Source organism: Mastigoproctus giganteus, chromosome 4 (assembly GCF_048544385.1).
Source record: "Mastigoproctus giganteus isolate SK-2022 chromosome 4, ASM4854438v1, whole genome shotgun sequence".
NCBI classification, from domain to species: domain Eukaryota; kingdom Metazoa; phylum Arthropoda; class Arachnida; order Uropygi; family Thelyphonidae; genus Mastigoproctus; species Mastigoproctus giganteus.
This window is the reverse complement of record NC_143578.1, coordinates 157,575,429-157,593,921: the sequence shown is the minus strand read 5'-3', so window position 1 is coordinate 157,593,921 and position 18,493 is coordinate 157,575,429. Positions and strand designations below refer to the sequence as shown.

At 39.8% G+C, this 18,493-nt stretch overlaps 1 protein-coding gene across 4 annotated transcripts in view; it reads left to right on the top strand.

Moving 5' to 3' along the window:
• The window catches only part of LOC150087135 (MPN domain-containing protein), a 357,845-nt gene that overhangs the window by 149,242 nt on the left and 190,110 nt on the right, over nucleotides 1-18,493 (top strand). The window lies entirely within an intron of this gene.

Here is an 18,493-nt window from a genome sequence, read left to right as displayed (position 1 = left end):
GAAGGGGGTGCAGAGCCTGAAGAAGGGTAGTGGTTGCACCATTCTGAGAGTTCTCTCTGAAAACATGAGGTTTTGGTTTTCCTAGGACCAGTATAAGCACCCCTATGAAAACTGAATGCGACCCATTGACCACGTGAGGTTACCAGAGTGCACAGTTAGTTGACCTACGTAGCATAGATAAGGTGTCAGTGGTTCAGTAGGTAATAAAATTCCGAGTGTGATGGGTAAAAGAAAGGATTTATCAGACTTTGATAAAGGACAGATTGTAGGTGCTCGACGAGCTGTTGCCTCGATTTCCCAAATGGCTAAACTGGTGGGGTGTTCGAGAGCCGCTGTAGTTAAAGTGTACCAGGACTGACGTCAAAATGGTCAAACAACAACCCGACGGCTAAACTGCAAAGGTCAGTGAAAGGTTTGTTAGAGGTGAGCACCGGGCCAACAACTCATACAGGTGAACAAGCACAGCACTGTTGAAGAGTTGACTATCCAATACAACAAGGGCCAACCCGGAACAATATCTGGCATGACCATGCGGCGCACGTATGGGCTATACCAGCAGATGACCCCTACGGCATCCTCTCTAACCAAGGTTCATCGGCATAAAAGACTCACCTGGTGCAAAGAGCATGCAAGCTGGACGTTAGAAGACTGGAAGAAGGTGTGCTGGTTGGATGAGTCACGTTATTTACTCCACACCGTGGATGGTCGTGTACGGATTTGGCATCAACAACATGAGGCTCATGAATAGTATCAAATATCATGAATAGTGTCAAACGTGCAGGCTGGTGGAGGCGGTTGTATGGTGTGGGGCATGTTTCATTTGCAGGAACTTGGACCCCTGGTGTATGTGGAACAAGGTATCAGTGGTTTCTGCTATCGTCAACTGCTTGCTGACTGTGTACACCCCGCTATGTTACATTTTTTCCCCCCAAATGGTGATGGTATCTTCCAAGGTGATAATGCGCAAAGATATCGGACACTTGTTGTGCAGGAATGGTTTGAGGGACACCATGGAAAGCACTTGTGGGACACCATGGAAAGGCATATCAGGCGTCTGGATACACCAATCACCTCCATACCTGCATTGCTGGGTGCATTACACACAGCTTGGTTGGCCATACCTCCAGCAATGCAGGTATGGAGGTGATTGTTGTCCCGAACACTTCCGACATCTTGTTGAATTAATGCCACTTCGGATAACTGCTGTACTGAGGGCAAAAGGTGGACCTATGAAGTATTAGGTAGGTGGTCATAATTCAGTGATCACTCAGTGTATATGAAGCTCGATCTTACAAAACCAATATCTTGGCCATTATTCTTGGGTTCTGGACAATGGAAAGATGTGCTACATGTTGTTTGGATGAGATGGTCATGTGTGAGTATGGTTAATGCCCATAAAGGGAACATCACTTACAAGCCTGCATTGTACAAAAAAAAAAAAAAAACTGAAAACAAGCTATAAGCAGCCCTCTATTCATAATACGGGCTGTTTATAGTTTGGATTAATTGCTATATAACCAATAAATCAACTATGTGCTAAATTAATATGTTGATTGTGCTGTTGCTTTTAGCTTTAGTTTTATCAGTATCACCAGATAAGGCTGCATTCAGTGCTGTAGTCATAAAATTATCAGAAGGTATACTCTGTGAATGTTACGTATGCAGAGGATATACAGCGTTTGCGCGCGTGTATGTACAGTAGACTCTCGATTTTCGGGGATACATGGTAAATAACAAATCTCGGATAATCGATTTCCCGGTTAATACAAAAATCTCTGACATACGTAAGAGATACGTTCCAGGATTTCTTACTTCTTTGTCGAGTTTTATGTAACTCGGGAATGACTAATAACATATTGCTACTATATATACTTGTTAATGTTTAGCCATTTTGATGCATCCTTATTATAATGATTCCTTAGAGATTTAACAGATGCACTGTTTTCAAACTTTTGAATAATTTCAAGTTTTTGTTTAACTGAAAACGCAACTATTTTGCATTTACCCATCATTTTCGCAGTTTCTAAACAAAAAAAAAAAAAAAAACTGACATCCCTTACATAAATAACGAAACAAAATTTGTCCTTTTGTGCTGCAACGGAACACAACAATCGATGCGACGCACTAAAACAAACTGAACATTTGGTCTCTCTCTTTTTCTGTTTTTTGTTTTTTAGCAGTGGGTTTGAAGACAGCGGGGATTGCAAGATAATAGTTACACTAATCTCCCAATGACGACTTATAATGCCACCTATCACTTGCTGACTTGTAAAATATCTGTTTATATCTATTCTAGTTATTACTTGAATATTTTTGATTTCTGGTTGATTTTTTTTTTTTTTTTTTTTTTAATTTGGAGTCTTGAAGTGTCCTGGTTAATCCGATCCCGGTTAATCGAGAGTCTGCTGTATATATATATATATATATATATATATATATATTTTTTTTTTTTTTTTTTGTATTGATTTATCTAAATGTATATTGTTTCCATAAACAGTCCATATCTGGCTATACAGCTAATGGGAGGCGAAGTTAGGAAAATACTTAGGATAGCAATAGACACTCCTGCCTTTATATTGCACTAATAGCTCAGAGTGTTGAAGAATTTTAGGATAAGGACAGTGAAAAGAATATGATTGAAGAAAATACAGTTGGTACTCAGGTAATCCGGAGGTGCAAGTTCCCATCTGTATTAGTAATGGCCCTGGATTGAGTAGGTTTTTTGCAATTTGGAAGATGTCTTTGTATCTCTGTATATCCAAGAAGTTATGTTAATATCTACTCTAATGCTTAAATTAACCCCAAAGCTATTAACTATTATAATTAGAAATATATAAACCAACTAACATTAAGAACTCAAATTAAAAATTAAATTTTTTTAAAAAAATTATTTAAAAAATTAAAATTTAGAATGTAACTGGCAGATATATGTGAAACGGTATCTCTTCAGGGTGCCACACCATTTCACTATTTCAGTAAATTGTACTGAAATAGTCCATATATATATATATTCAAATGGGATTGTTTGCGTAAGTAATAGCCGACCAGGCTAGCCGGGTGGGTAAAGTCCCTTCCTGGCAACCCAAAGGTTGCAGGTTCGGATCCCGCCTCGGGCTTGGATCAGAGTAGTGCAAAAACCTTGGGAGGTGCATTATTGCCGCAGAAGCTGATGCGCCAGCAACTAACTAAAACAAAAAAAAAAGGCTTAAGTAATTTTTTTAAAATTTTTTGTTCGAAAAATAGTTGACCTATCTTGCGATTGGTTGCAAAGATTGAGCTAGTAAGTTTATATTTTGTATTGATTTATTTAAATGTATGTTGTTATCATTAGCAGTCAATGTCTGGCTATATAGCTAATGGGAGGCAAACTTAGGAAGGTACTTAGGATTGCAATAAACACTCCTGCCCTCGTATTGCACTAATACTCAGAGTATTGAAGAATTTTTATCGAAGAATATACAGCCGGTGCTTAGGTAATCTGGGGGCGCAAATTCCCATCCCTATTAGTAACGGCCCTGGATTGGGTAGGTTACTGCAATTTGGAAGAGGTTGTCTTTTTCTTAAATAAAACCTAGATTCTTAAATTCTTAAACACTAATTCTTAAATAAAACTTAGAGCTATTAACTATTAAAATTAAAAATAAAACAATTAACATTAAGCATTAAAATTAAAAATTATAAGGTAACTGGCAGATATATGTGAAACGGTATCTCTTCTGGATTCCACAGTGTTTCACTATTTCAGTGAATTGGGTTGAAATAGTCCATATATGCTGCCATTAATGTTTCAGTAGTCTCCTGTACATATAATTTTATGTTGAGGCCAAAATTTTTTAATTTAAAAAGAAAAGAATTTACCTAATGTACAGGAAATTGTGGCATCTATGTTAAGTTACCTTTACTTTTAAGCTGTTGACCAATGTTGCTAGTTAGAAATTAACAATTACTGATTGAGAAAAAATATAAAGTCACTGCTAGGACTTACCGATCCGCATGTGGGAGATCAAACCAAAAAGTGAGAAAAATTAAGTTTGCCACCCAAGTCGCCATCTATGCCCACGACTTGTCTCTCGTCTACACTGAAGACCCGTTGTTTTAGGCAATTTTTGTTTTTGATGATTTCTGCAAAAGTCTTGGGGAAGAGATACCTATAAAGGTAGACTGTGTTGACCAAGGTTTTTTCAGCTCCGGTGGACGCTAAGTTTTTATATATATATTTAGTCGTTTTATTGACATATTGTTATACTAAATTATTTTCTATAAGTAGCTTTATAGTTCTAGTCAAGCGCTTTGGTTTATTTGAATTTAGATAGTGATCTTGAAAGTTAGTGTCCGTAGATCTTACCATTCTAACTTACCGGCATTGTTATGCTATACGGAATAGCCTAACCTAAATCCCGAACTTCATAGCGTAAGGTTTCACGTAAAACTGAATAGCGAAATACTGTATTAGAAATCTGCTAGATTAGTATAGTATTATCAAATAATCAGTAAAATTTATTAATCTTATTAAATTTAAATTATGAATTAAATTATACTTAAACGGAATCATGACACAGACTAGAGCAGCAAAGTAGCAAGCACAAAGTAGCAGTAGTATCGTGGCTCACGGGAGAACCAAAGGGGGCGATTCTCCAATGTAGACCTGTCTAGAACAGGACATGATCTAGCCAAGGATGATATCTTTGTATGTGCTAGGTGCAGAGACTGTGAAGAAATTAGGTGCCAACTCAGTGTTCTGATGGATGTCTATGAGAGTTTGAGGTGTATGGTGGAAGCCCTCAAGGAAATTAATAAGAGGGGCCCATCAAGCTCTCAGCTGCCTAACTCAATGCCAGAGCTCAGTCCTATGCATCAGGCAACACATTGGCAATTTCCAAGGCAGAATGTGCTAGTCCCACATGAACTAATTATTGTTGGTGACTCTATTGTCAGGGAGATGGGGAAAATATTATGCACAAAGGATAGGTGGAACAAGACCAGGTATGTCTGCCAGGGGCAAAGGTTCAGGACGTTGTAAGGCATATCATAATTTAAGGGCACAAAACGTGATATTGTTGTGTATGTTGGCACTAATGACCTTAAGAGTAAGAGAGCTGTAGATTTACTTAACAAGCACAGGTCAGTGTTATAAAATTCGCAAGTTAGGTTTAAATTTAGAAGTGTATGCAATTCTGCCCAAACACGATACGAGGGAGTATATGACGAGAGCCTTGTCAATCAATTCGGCCCTGGAGAGATTGTGCAAGGCTTGTGGGGTAGAATTTTTTTTTTCAACATGGTCTGTGCTTGTTAACAGGAGAGACTGCTTCTACAGGGATGGAATACACTTAAATGGAAAGGGTGCAAGAATATTTGCTGATGCTATCAAGGCAGTGTTAGGTGGATTGAAAAACTGCTAGCTAGGGAGGATTCACAGAATAAAAGATTAAAAGTAGCTGCAGGCAAAGGCAAAAGTGATTCTTCCACTGCTTCTATTGTAAAGAGCAGCAGCCTAGAGAGCAAGTTGCTGGGGATTTCAAGAGGTGCTGATAGTCATCATGGAACAAGTAAATACATGGGTTGTGTTAGGGTAACTAATATCAAGAACAGGTGCTTGTATACTTGCCTGTACACCAATGCTAGAAGTATAGTAAATAAATTTGATGAATTTGAAGTGCTGATCAAGGCATCAAAGGCAGATATTGTTGTATCAGAGACATGGTGTCACACAGATATAAGCAGTGCAGTGGAATTTGAGGAATACAATGTGTACAGAAAGGATAGGTGGTAGGAAGGGAGGAGGGGTTAAGCTGTTAATTAAGAAACACATAAGTACATCCAATTGACATTGGTGGACAGTGCAGTGTTGAGTCTGTTTGGTGTGACATAAACGCTGGGAAAGGGAAAATGAGAATAGCAGTATGTTATAGGCCTAATGACTCTGATGAGTACAATGAACAGTTGTGCAGAGAAATAGTGGGCTAGTAAATCAGAATGTTTTCTAATGGGGGGGGGGAGCTTTACTTTCCAGATATTGACTGGAACTTGTGGGTTGGTCACTCACACACCAGCAAAACTTTAGTGGATTGATTTACGGGAGGATTGTTGTCTACAGCAACACATTCGAGGGACAACCAGAAGGAGTAATACTCTTGATCTGATTATTCATGTATTAAGAATTTGGAAATAAAGGAACCACTAGGTGACAGTGATCACAGTGTACTGATGTGGGATTTACTTAAAGATGTTACTACCATCAAGGGTAAAGGGAAGGGTTTTTGCTTTCGTAAAGGAGACAACAGTGATCTTAGACAGTTTTTAAATTCTGTACAGTGGGATGAACTAATGATGTCACACAGTGAATTCTAAATGGGACGCCTTTAGGGACTTAATCTTGGAGGGTACTAGGCTCTTCATACCAACTAAGAAATACTGTTCAAGGTTCAGGCCTAAATGGATGTCAGATGAATTAATGATGCTTGTGGCAGAGAAGAAAAATGCATGGAGTGCATATAAATGATCAAACTACACAGAAGCCTACAACAAATATAAGCTAGTCTGTAATGAAGTCACACAGGAGGTTAAGCAGGCAAAGGCAGATTATGAGAAATCTTTGGCAAAGGATGCAAAGAAAAACAGCAAAGAGTTCTTTACTTATGGAAACTAGACAGAAAGGGATGAATCAGATTGGACCACTTAACATAGATGGGTTGACTATTGATGATCATGCTCAAGTAGTTGATAAACTGATTGATTATTTTGCATCTACATTCACACATGAGGAGTTATTCAAGGAGTGGAATACCAAAACTTTCTCAAACTCTAACAGGAGGTAGCTAAGTGATTTTGTAATAACTGAGAGGAAAGTAGAGGAGAAATTGTTAAACATAAAAACGGTACCTGGGGTTGATGGAATCTATCCAGTTATATTGAAGTAGACAGCGAGGAAATTTAGTAAACCCTTGGCCATAATTATGAGAGCATCCTTAGATTCAGGAGAGGTCTCCATGGACTGGAGATGTGTAAATGTGTTCTCAATTCACAAAGTGGGTTCAAAGGGTGACACAAATAATTATAGAACCTGTTAGTTTAACTTCTGTTCTGGGGAAAATAATGGTGTCACTGGTTAAAGAGGTGATACAGGATCACCTGAACAAGACTGCAGTAATAGTTCAGACACAGCAATGGTTTGTTAAGGGGAAGTCTTATCTGACCAATTTGATTGGATACTACAATGTGGTCACAAAGGAACTGGATGCAAAAAATAATTTTGATATCATATACTTGGATTTCAAGAAAGCTTTTGATAATGTTGCATGAGGAAGATTGCTGTACAAGTTGCTGCAATGAATAAAGGGATGGTTGAGTGGCAGATGGCAGCAAGTGTAATAAATGGACACTGCTGTACGTGAACTAATGTTATTAGTGGAGTCACCCAGGTTTTGGTGCTGGGCCCATTGTTGTTATGTGTATTAAGCAACGATATCGATGAAAGTATATCAGGCTTAATATCAAAGTTTGCAGATGATACAAGGATTGGGAGGATTGCTAATTATGCTAAAGACAGTGTGGTACTGCCATCGGAACTAGAAAAGTTACGCAGACAGGCTAAGATGTGGCAACTGAAGTTTAACATTGAGAAATGTAAAGTACTGCATGTGGGTAGCTTTAATCCAACAGAAATGTATCAACTGTGTGGTACAATTTTCTACACTTATGGAGGTGGGGAATGAAAAAGATCTGCGAGTAATTGTACAGTCACATATGAAGTTCTCTCAGCAGTGCAGATGGATTGCCAGAGCAGGTCATGGAGTTTTGTCTTTGATATATAGGAATTTTGCTAGCAGAGACAAGGAGGTGATTATCCCATTGTATAAGGAAATGGTCTGGCCATACCTTGAGTATTATGTACTGGACTGGAGGCCTCATTTTAGGAAGGATGTAGAGTTGCTAGAACGAGTACAGAGAAGGGCAACAAGACTGGTGAGAGGAATAAAGGCGTTCGCTTACGAAGAAAGGCTTTAAGTTCTGCAAGTTGTAGCATCTGGAGACTAGGCATCTGCGAGGAGATCTGATTTAGGTGTATAAAGACTTAGTGGTTTGAGCAGGCTCAGTGCTAACGAGATACTTCCACTTGCTCAGACTAAAAACCTGACGGATCATTGATTCAAATTGAGGAAATACAGTTGAAGAATAGATGTGCGGAAGTTTGCCTTTAGCCAGTTGGTAGTTGATTGCTGGAACAGACTTCCATCTGTTGCTAGGGAAGTTGATAGCTTAAATAAATTCAAGGCTGAATTAGATAAACATTATGAGTGACCAGATGGGTGAAATGGGAAGGATTTTTTTTTTTTTTTTGGCTGATGCTGTATAAGCTTGCCTTTCTTTCTTGCATCATATGCCTAAACTAATACTAATGCTAGGTCCATAGCTGCTACTATGTCTGCACTAGCAGCCTCACCTGTAACTGTGATGTTGTATAGTTTATCACGACCCTTAAATCTTTGAAACCGTCTGTGGCTTGCAGTGAATATTTCACTAGCAACATTCACACCATATTTACACTTTAGTTCTATACGGTGGGACCAACTGATGATGTTACTAACAGCAAATTCAAGATGGGAAGCATTCAAAGAACTTATCTTGGAAGCTACTAGGCTTTTCATACCAACTAAGTAATATTGTTCAAAATTTAGGCCTAAATGGATGTCAGATGAACTAATTAGACATGTGGCAGAGAAAAAAAAATGCATGGGATACATATAAATTAACAGCTGACACAGAAGGCTATGATAGATATAAGTTGATCTGTAACCAAGTTACAAAGGAGGTTAGGCAGGCGAAGGCAGATTACGAGAAATCCTTGGCAAGGGATGTAAAGAAAAACAGCAAGGAGTTCTTTACTTATGTAAACTCTAAAAGGAAGGGGATGAATCAGATTGGTCCACTTGATATCGATGGTTCAACTGTTCATGATCCTGCTCAGATAGCTAACAAACTAAATGAATATTTTGCATTGACATTCACATATGAGGAGTTATTCAGGAAGGGGAATGCCATAGATGAAGTAAACACTGGCAGTGAGCTCGATGATCTTGTAATAATTGAGAGTAAAGTTGAGGAGAAATTGTTGAAGGTAAATACAAGAAATACACCTGGGGTAGATGGGATCTATCCAGTTATATTAAAGGAGGCAGCAAAGGAAGTAAGCAATCAGTTAGCCACAATTATGAGAGCTTCCTTGGACTCAGGGGAGGTACCCACAGACTGGAGAGGTGCAAATGTAACCCCAATTCACAAAGGAGGATCAAAGGCTGACACAAGTAATTATAGACCTGTGAGTTTAACTTCTGTTCCAGGAAAATTAATGGAAGCACTGGTGAAAGAAGCACTGCAGGATCATCTTGACAAGAATTCAGTTATAGCTCAGACACAGCATGGTTTTGTTAAGGGAAAGTCTTGCCTGACCAATTTGATTGGATACTATGATGTAGTCACAAAAGAATTGGATGCAGGGAATAATTTTGATATTATATATTTGGATCTTAGAAAGGCTTTTGATACTGTTGCACATGGAAGACTGCTGCACAAATTGAAGCAGTGTGGCATTAGTGGCAAATTTTTGCTATGGATAAAAAAGGGATGGTTGAGTGGCAGAAGACAGAGTGGTAATTAATGGACACTGCTTATTGTGTACTAATGTTATTAGTGGAGTCCCTCAGGGCTCAGTGTTGGGTCCATTATTGTTTTCTGTATTTATAAATAATATTGATGATGGTATATCAAACTTAATGTCCAAGTTTGCAGACGATACAAAGGTTGGCTGGGTTGTTAAGGACGCTATGCTGCTGCTGCTTCTGCTGCAATAGGATCTGGAAATGTTGAGAGATTAGCTGAGAGGTAGCAAATGAAGTTTAACATTGACAAATGTGAAGTACTACTTATGGGAAACAGCAACCCCAGAGCAATGTATCAACTCTGTGGTACTTCACTTACAGTGGTAGAGAATGAAAAGGACCTGGGGGTAATTGTGCAGGCAGATATAAAGTTCTCTGACAGTGCAGACAGGCTGCAAGAGTAGCACATGGTGTCTTGTCAATGATATACAGGAATTTTTCTAGCAGGGATAAGGAGGTGATTATTCCCTTGTATAAGGCAGTGGTCAGGCCACACCTTGAGTACTCTATACAGGTCTGGAGGCCTCATTTCAAGAAGGATGTAGAGCTGCTGGAACGAGTACAGAGAAGGACAACAAGATTAGTGAATGGATCAAAGGGTTGCTCTTACGAAGAAAGGCTTAAGTTTTGCAAATTACAGTGTCTGGAGACTAGGCACCGGCGAGGTGATCTGATAGAGGTGTATAAAGCGTTGAATGGTTTGAGTATGCTCAATGCTGATGGGATTCTTCCTCTTGCTCAGAATTATCACCTGAGAGGGCATAAATTCAGATTGAGGAAAGACAGATGTGCAGAAATTTGCCTTTAGCCAGCGGGTAGTTGGTCGGTGGAACAGACTTCCATCCCTTGTTGTGGAAGTTGATAGCCTAAATAAATTTAAGGCTCAGCTGGACAGGTATTTCAAACGAACAGAGCGGTGAAATGGAAGTGTTTTTTTTTTTTTTGATGATGCTGCATAAGCTTGCTTTCTTGCATCATATGCCTCTACTAATGCTAATGTATTGAATGGTAACTACAACAGAAGCACCCATGGCTATCTTGGTTACCTGTAGATATTCCAAAATATCCTTGATATACACTTGGAAACCTTGTGCCACCCAAAATCTTGTGCTTGGCTTGCTTTTGACCATTAAAGTATCCTAATGCTAATGTTAACTACTGTCAAATAGAAAAAATTTCACAAGCATTTTTTATGTTGATCAGAAAGGAAAATAAAAGGCACACTCTGCTCATAACAGAGATTTTTGAAAAATATATCATTATAGGAAATATTCTTGCATGTGTATTTAATCTGGCGATAAAATTTCAGTGTATATTATATGTTAGCAGCCATGGTATAACTTGTCAAAACTATCAAATAGAAAACTTTGCATTCATCCTAAATTATGTACAAAAGTAAAGTCCATACTACTCATAATGGAATGGGTTTTTGCAAAACTTATTTTCAGAGTAACTTCTTGAATGTGTATCTGATTTGGCAACCACAATAAAAACTGCGAAAATATAAAAGAAAGCTTTGCATGCGCTTCACACTGAGCTTAAAAGATAAAAAAAGAAATTGCAGTAACTCAAAAATGTTTTAGGAAATCCATACTATTATAACATCTCTTTTTGATATGTTGTTATCCTACTAAAAAAATTTTCAATGAGAATTATCTGGTGGCAAATAGATTATAGTCTTGACAAAAAAAAAAGTGGCTCAAATCTTTTTGCATCTACCTTGCATTGCATATAAAAGAAACAAACTGAATTCAACATATAAGAAATTATTTGCTTCAAATAATATTGCTATACCATTATTGTGGATGCGTATTTGTTGAGTTAGCAAACTTTCACGAAATATTTATCAGCAATCATGTTTTTAGTTTCTAAAGACTGGCATGAAATTGCAATGAAATGAAATGGCAGGGGCTCACATCTGGTGAGTATGGGCTTGGCACACCCAGGGTCTTGAGCTGGAGATCATCATTCTTCTCTTTCTTGGTGATTCCTTTTTACTTCTCTCTCTCTCTCTCTCAGAATGTTTTTTGTTTTGGCTGATGCAGCATAAGCCTCAGGCTTCCTTGCACCATCTGTCTAATAATAATAAAATAATAATAAGTATTGAAAGGGAGGGATCAAATAAGAAATTTTATAAATGGTGAGCTATCATTTTAAAATTGAGGTTTGTTAAATCCTGCATGACTAGATGTGTAACAGCATTAGGAGTTAATACACAAGTTAAAATAAATAATAACATTAAAAGTACAGAAGTTCAGATTATTTCTTGATATGATTCTAATAATATTGGATGACACATGATGTGCACTGCATGCCTTCTCATGTGAGTAAATTCCACTGGGCATGTTACACAAGCAGTGTAAATAAATATTAATATATGTAAACTGTGCCGATTATTCAAACTATACATTTTCAATATTAAAAAATGTGATTTGTCATCTGCATGCTAAAGCTACTTTCAGACTATTATCAAATCAAGGGAGATACTCTCTAGTTCCTCACTTCACTCCTTCAAAATAGAATAATCCAGCTTACTGTCCATGTTGAGTCCGTTATAGTGCTGAAATTTCAAAAAAATAGGCTAAAATGATAATGCTGAAATTCTTGACGATAGCATCAAAAAGTGAAAAGGTTTGGAATATTTCTTGCCTGTTTTAAGGTTATTAAAAGGTGCACTTTATGCAAGGGTGTGCTCAGTTTTTAAAATTCATTAGGGATGCACCTGTTGGTAGAGTTTTAAGTGCATGAAACACATCGTGAAACAGGTGGGTATAAGGGATGTGTTAGAGTAACTAAGAATAAGAATACTTGCATGTATACCAATGCTAGAAGTATAGTAAATAAATTTGATGAATTTGAAGTGTTGGTCAAGACATCAAAGGCGGATATTGTTGGGATATTGGAGACGTGATGTCACACAGATATAAGGAATGCTGAACTGGAATTTGGGGAGTACAATGTGTACAGAAAGGATAGACAGGATAGGAAGGGAGGAGGTGTTATGCTGTTAATAAAGAAAAACATAAAATCAAAAGAAGTGCATCCAGTTAATATAGATGAACAGTGCACTGTTGAGTCAGTTTGGTGTGACATAAGCACTGGGAAAGCAAAAATAAGAGTAGGAGTGTGTTATAGGCCTAATGACTTGAATGAGTACAATGAACAATTGTACAGAGAAATAGAGTGGGCTAGTAAATTGGAATGTCTTATAATGGGGGATTTTAACTTCCCAGATATTGACTGGAACTTGTGGGTTGGGCACTCACACACTAGTCAGACTTTTGTGGATTTATTGGATGATTGTTTTCTGCAGCAGCATGTTTGAGAGGCAACTAGAGAAAGTAATACTCTTGATCTGGTTATCAGCAGTGATCATTCATGTATTAGGAATTTGCAGATAAAAGAACCACTAGGTGGCAGTGATCACAGTGTACTGACGTGGGATTTACTTAAAGATTTAATTACGATCAGGGGTAAAGGAAAGGGTTTTTGCTTCCGTAAAGGTGAGTACAGTTGTCTCCGACAGTTTTTAAATTCTGTACAGTGGGATCAACTGAGGATGTTACCAACAGTAAATTCTAATTGGGAAGCATTCAAGGAATTAATCGTGGAAGCTACTAAAAGTTTCATACCTATTAAGAAATATTGTTCAAGGTTTAGGCCTAAATGGTTGTCAAATGAACTAATGAGACTCGTAACAGAGAAGAAAAATGCATGGGATGCATATAAATTATCAAGCGACTCTGAAGCCTATGGCAGATATAAGCTAGTCTGTAATCAGGTCACAAAGGAGGTTCGGCAGGCGAAGGCAGATTACGAGAAATCCTTGGCAAAAGATGCTAAGAAAATCAGCAAGGATTTCTTTACTTATATGAACTGTAAAAGGAAGGGAATGAATCTGATTGGTCCACTTGACATCGATGGTTCGACTGTTGATGATCCTGCTCAGATAGCAAACAAACTGAATGAGTATTTTGCTTCTACATTCACACGTGAGGAATTATTAAAGTTTGAAAATGGCAGAAGGTTATCAAATTGTAGCAGAATACTTAATGATTTTGTAATAACTGAGAGCAAAGTGAAAGAGAAATTGTTGAAGTTAAACGTAAGAAAAGCACCTGGGGTGGATGGGATCTATCCAGTTATATTAAAGGAGGTGGCAAAGCAACTAAACAAACCCTTAGCCATAATTATGAGAGCATCCTTGGACTCAGGGAACGTTCCTACGGACTGGAGATGTGCAAATGCATCCCCAATTCACAAAGCGGGATCGAAGGGTGACACGAGTAATTACAGACCAGTTAGTTTAACTTCTGTTCCAGGTAAAATAATGGAGTCGCTGGTTAAAGATGCATTGCAGGATCATCTAGACAGGACTGCAGCAATAATTCAGACACAGCATGGGTTTGTTAAGGGAAAGTCTTGTCTGACAAATTTGATAGGATATTATGATGTGGTTACAAAGGAACTGGATGCAAAAAATAATTTTGATATCATATATTTGGATTTCAGGAAAGCTTTTGACACTGTTGTGCATGGAAGACTATTGTACAAATTGGAGCAGAATGGTATTAAGGGTAAGATGCTACAATGGATAAAAGGATGGTTAAGTGCGAGAAGACAGAGGGTGGTAATCAATGGGTGCTGCTCTTCTTGGACTAATGTTATTAGTGGAGTCCCACAGGGTTCGGTGTTAGGTCCACTGTTGTTTTGTATATTTATCAATGATATTGATGAAGGTATATCAGGCTTAATGCCCCTCGACGTGGGCACCTGTACGTGGTGAGGGGACCTCCCAGTGACGCTGCTGGACTTCCAGACTAACATCACTGGGATCCAATGCCCACAGCCCAGGTTCCAGGCTTACATCAATGGAATCCGGCGTGTTTGCCGTGCGCTGCGACCCGTGGAAATTCGGAAAGGGGGATCCTGGTGGTTGAGGGGCCCAGCTTCAATACACCTGCTTTGGCCCCTGCTTCGACAAGACGGGTGGTTCTGGAAGGCCTGGCTAGGATCAATCGGCTAGTAGGCTCGCCTGCGAGGGTCAACCGTGTCAATGCCACGCCCCTACCCTCATGGTCCGAGGGACAGGATTCAGGCTGGCGGCGGTGCGGGTATAGTGTCTGGGTAGCCCTGGCGTCCCACTCCTGAGCGCATTTATTGCATGCCGGGTAGTGGGCGTCCCTTTGGGCTCCGTGGTGGGTGGGGAGCCCGGGCACTGAACCACTTTAAAACTTTCATGAATCCTGATAAACATATTCCTTCAGGGGCCCCAACCCGGTCCCTATCTGAAAATAATGACGGAGAGGCAGATAGCATTATTGCTACAAAGAGGCAGCGAACCGAACTACCATCAGGGCCTGTCCCAAGGTTCTTAATAATGCATTCCACCAACGAAACACCGATTGGTAAAATGTCGCCCTTTTTTATACAAAAAGGGTTGGATGGGTTAGCAGGTACACCCAAGTCAGTTAAGAGGCTCCGTTCTGGGGACCTCTTGATTGAAACAAAAAATGACAGGCAGTCTGAACATCTACTCCGAGTAACATCAATCGGAGGTATACCCATAACAGTGACACCACACAGAACACTAAATTCATCGAGAGGTGTCATTTCGGAGTGGGACCTTCTCGACGTCACCGAGGAGGAAATCTGCTCCGAATTAAAACCACAGGGAGTTACTGCCGTCAAGAGAATCACTGCGCGAAGGGATGGGAAAATTGTTAAAACCAGGAGTTTTATCCTGACTTTTAACTCTCCCAAACCTCCTGATGAGATTAAAGCTGGATACATCAACTGTCTAGTACGTCCATACATTCCGAACCCTTTACAGTGTTTTAAATGTCAGAAGTATGGACATTCTCAAATGGCCTGCCGTGGAGTCCTTGCATGCGCCCGGTGCGGTGCAAAGGACCACGAAACAACAGCATGTTCAGCCACGAAACCCACCTGCATTAACTGTGAGGGAGAACATCCGGCCTATTCAAGGGCATGCCAGAGGTGGAAAGAAGAAAAAGAAATTCAACGGCTGAAGGCAGAGCTAAACATATCGTACCAGGAGGCAAGAAAAGCAGTGAAACCTCTTAACATCAAAAAACCTACCTACGCCCAGAAGGTAGCAGGGAGGTGTTCGATTGGGACTCAGACGGACATGTCCGTCCCCCCAAAAGAATCATTTACTCCCATTGCACGTTATCTTTTAAGCTCCCAAAAACCTGCACAGAAGGACCAATCAGCTGCCACTCCTATATCGATACCTCCTAATGCTCCACAAGTAGCAAAAGAAAAGAATAAGAAAGGGGAAGTAACACCTAGTACCCAGGAAAACATGGATGTCGAGCAGAAGGAGGTACATGATGAGTCAGTTTTGGAACTCTTCGCTGAGGAAGAAATGGACACAGGACAGCGTCCATACTTCCCCAAGAAAGATAAATCCAAGACTGACAAAATTAAGCCCTCAGCACCTCGGAAGCCGCCTGATGGACCCACCAAGTCCAAATAATGGCTAAATTCCTACAGTGGAATTGTCGTGGATTCCGGCAAAATACTAACGACATCAAGGCACTCCTGCAAAAGCACAAACCAGTTTGCTTTTGCATACAGGAGACTTATTTAAAGGCAAATGATGACCCCACCATGCATAACATTACCATCATTCGTAAGGATAGAATTGTGGATGGTCCTGCCCACGGAGGAGTCGCAATCCTCGTCGGCAACCAGATCCCATTCCAGCCTTTGCAGCTTACAACTAGCATTGAAGCTGTAGCAATTCGCCTTACAGTGGGGTTCTTATTAACTGTCTGCTCTGTTTATTTGCCACCTGGGATTGAGATCCCCCAGAAAGACCTTGATGATCTTATCATGCAATTGCCTTCCCCTTGTTTAATTCTTGGGGATTTCAATGGACATAACACTCTGTGGGGTAGTGCTGACATCAATGGAAGGGGACGAGTCATAGAGCATATGCTCACTGACAATGATCTCTCCCTCCTAAATGTGGGAACAAACACCTTCTTCCACATGCCTACCCGTACATTCTCTGCCATTGATCTTTCTATCTGCTCCCCTTCTCTCCTTCCTTCACTTACTTGGGAGGTAGAAGAAAATCCATATGGAAGCGATCACTTCCCCGTGATAACCACCCTAACTAATGGTAGACCCTGTCTGCCATTTAGTTTACCGCGGTGGAAGATTGATCAGGCCGACTGCACTGCCTTTGAACATCTGGCAAACTTTGATATCCGTACAGTCAGTCAGGAGCCAATCAATGAAGCAGTCATTCATGTCACAGAAACGATTGTCCAAGCAGCTGCAATTGCAATCCCAAAATCATCCAGCCGGTTCCCACTATTCCCGAAACCTTGGTGGAATTCAGAATGAACGGCAGCAAAAAAAGCACAAAACAAAGCCTGGGGGATATTCCGCCGATATCCCACCACTGAAAATTTAATATCATTCAAACGTGCACGTGCAAAAGCACGCTATGTACGACGTCAGAGCCAAAGGAAATCCTGGATTCGTTTTACATCTTCTATAACTCAGGCTACTAGTTCAAAAGTAGTCTGGGATAAGATCCGGAAAATGAAGGGAAAATATCCACCATGCCCTTCAGTGATCCTCGAGCACAACGGATGTCCAATTGCAGATCGAACAGCAGTTGCAAATATTTTAGGGGAAACATTTGCAAAAATCTCTGCAACAACATCTTTTCCCGCAGAGTTTTTGGCCCTGAAAAAGAAAATTGAGAAAAATCCACCGAACTTCTCTTCAAAAGGGCTTGAATCATATAACAAGCCCTTTTTACATCAAGAGTTAAATGCAGCACTTGCTCTCACGCATACAAGGGCTGTGGGGCCCGATGACATCCACTACGAAATGCTAAAACACCTCTCACCACAATCTAAGGATCACCTGTTAATTCTGTTTAACAGAATTTTTATTCACAAACAATTTCCGGATTCCTGGCAAAGGGCTATCATCCTTTCTTTCCCAAAACCAGGAAAAGACCCTAGCAATCCAAGTAACTATCGTCCTATTGCTCTGACAAGCTGTTTGTGCAAAGTCCTGGAAAGAATGGTTAATGCACGCCTCGTATGGTATTTAGAAACAAATGGTCTGCTTTCCAGGACACAGTGCGGCTTCCGAAGAAATAGATCCACTCTGGATCATTTAATCCGATTGGAAACGTCCATTCGTGATGCTTTTATTAAATCCGAGCATTTGGTAGCAGTTTTCTTTGATATTGAAAAAGCGTACGACACAGCCTGGCGATTTGGGATTTTAAAGGACCTCTATAACTTTGGTCTTAGAGGTAACCTTCCTGTTTTTATTAAAAACTTCCTTTCGAATCGCCAGTTTCAAATCCGTTTAGGATCCACCCTCTCTCGAGTTTTCTCTCAGGAAGAGGGAGTCCCACAAGGATCCGTTCTAAGTGTCACGCTTTTCGCAATCAAAATAAACTCTATCGCAGAACAACTTCCATCCACTGTAAACAATGCCCTCTACGTTGATGACTTTGCTATATTTTGTCATTCATGCAATATGAGGGTCATTGAAAGGCAACTGCAGAAAACCATTGACCATCTTACAGCTTGGTCTTTGGCTAATGGGTTCAGATTTTCATCACAGAAGACTGTTTGTGTACACTTCTGTCGCAAACGTAATCTTCATCCTGACCCAGAATTAAGGCTTGGGCAAAATAACATCCCAGTTGTAGCAGAATTCAAATTCCTTGGACTTATTTTCAACAAAAAGCTGACATTTTTACAACACATTCGTCAGCTGAGGACAAGATGTGTCAAAGGGCTTAACATCCTTCGTGCCCTTTCGTCAAC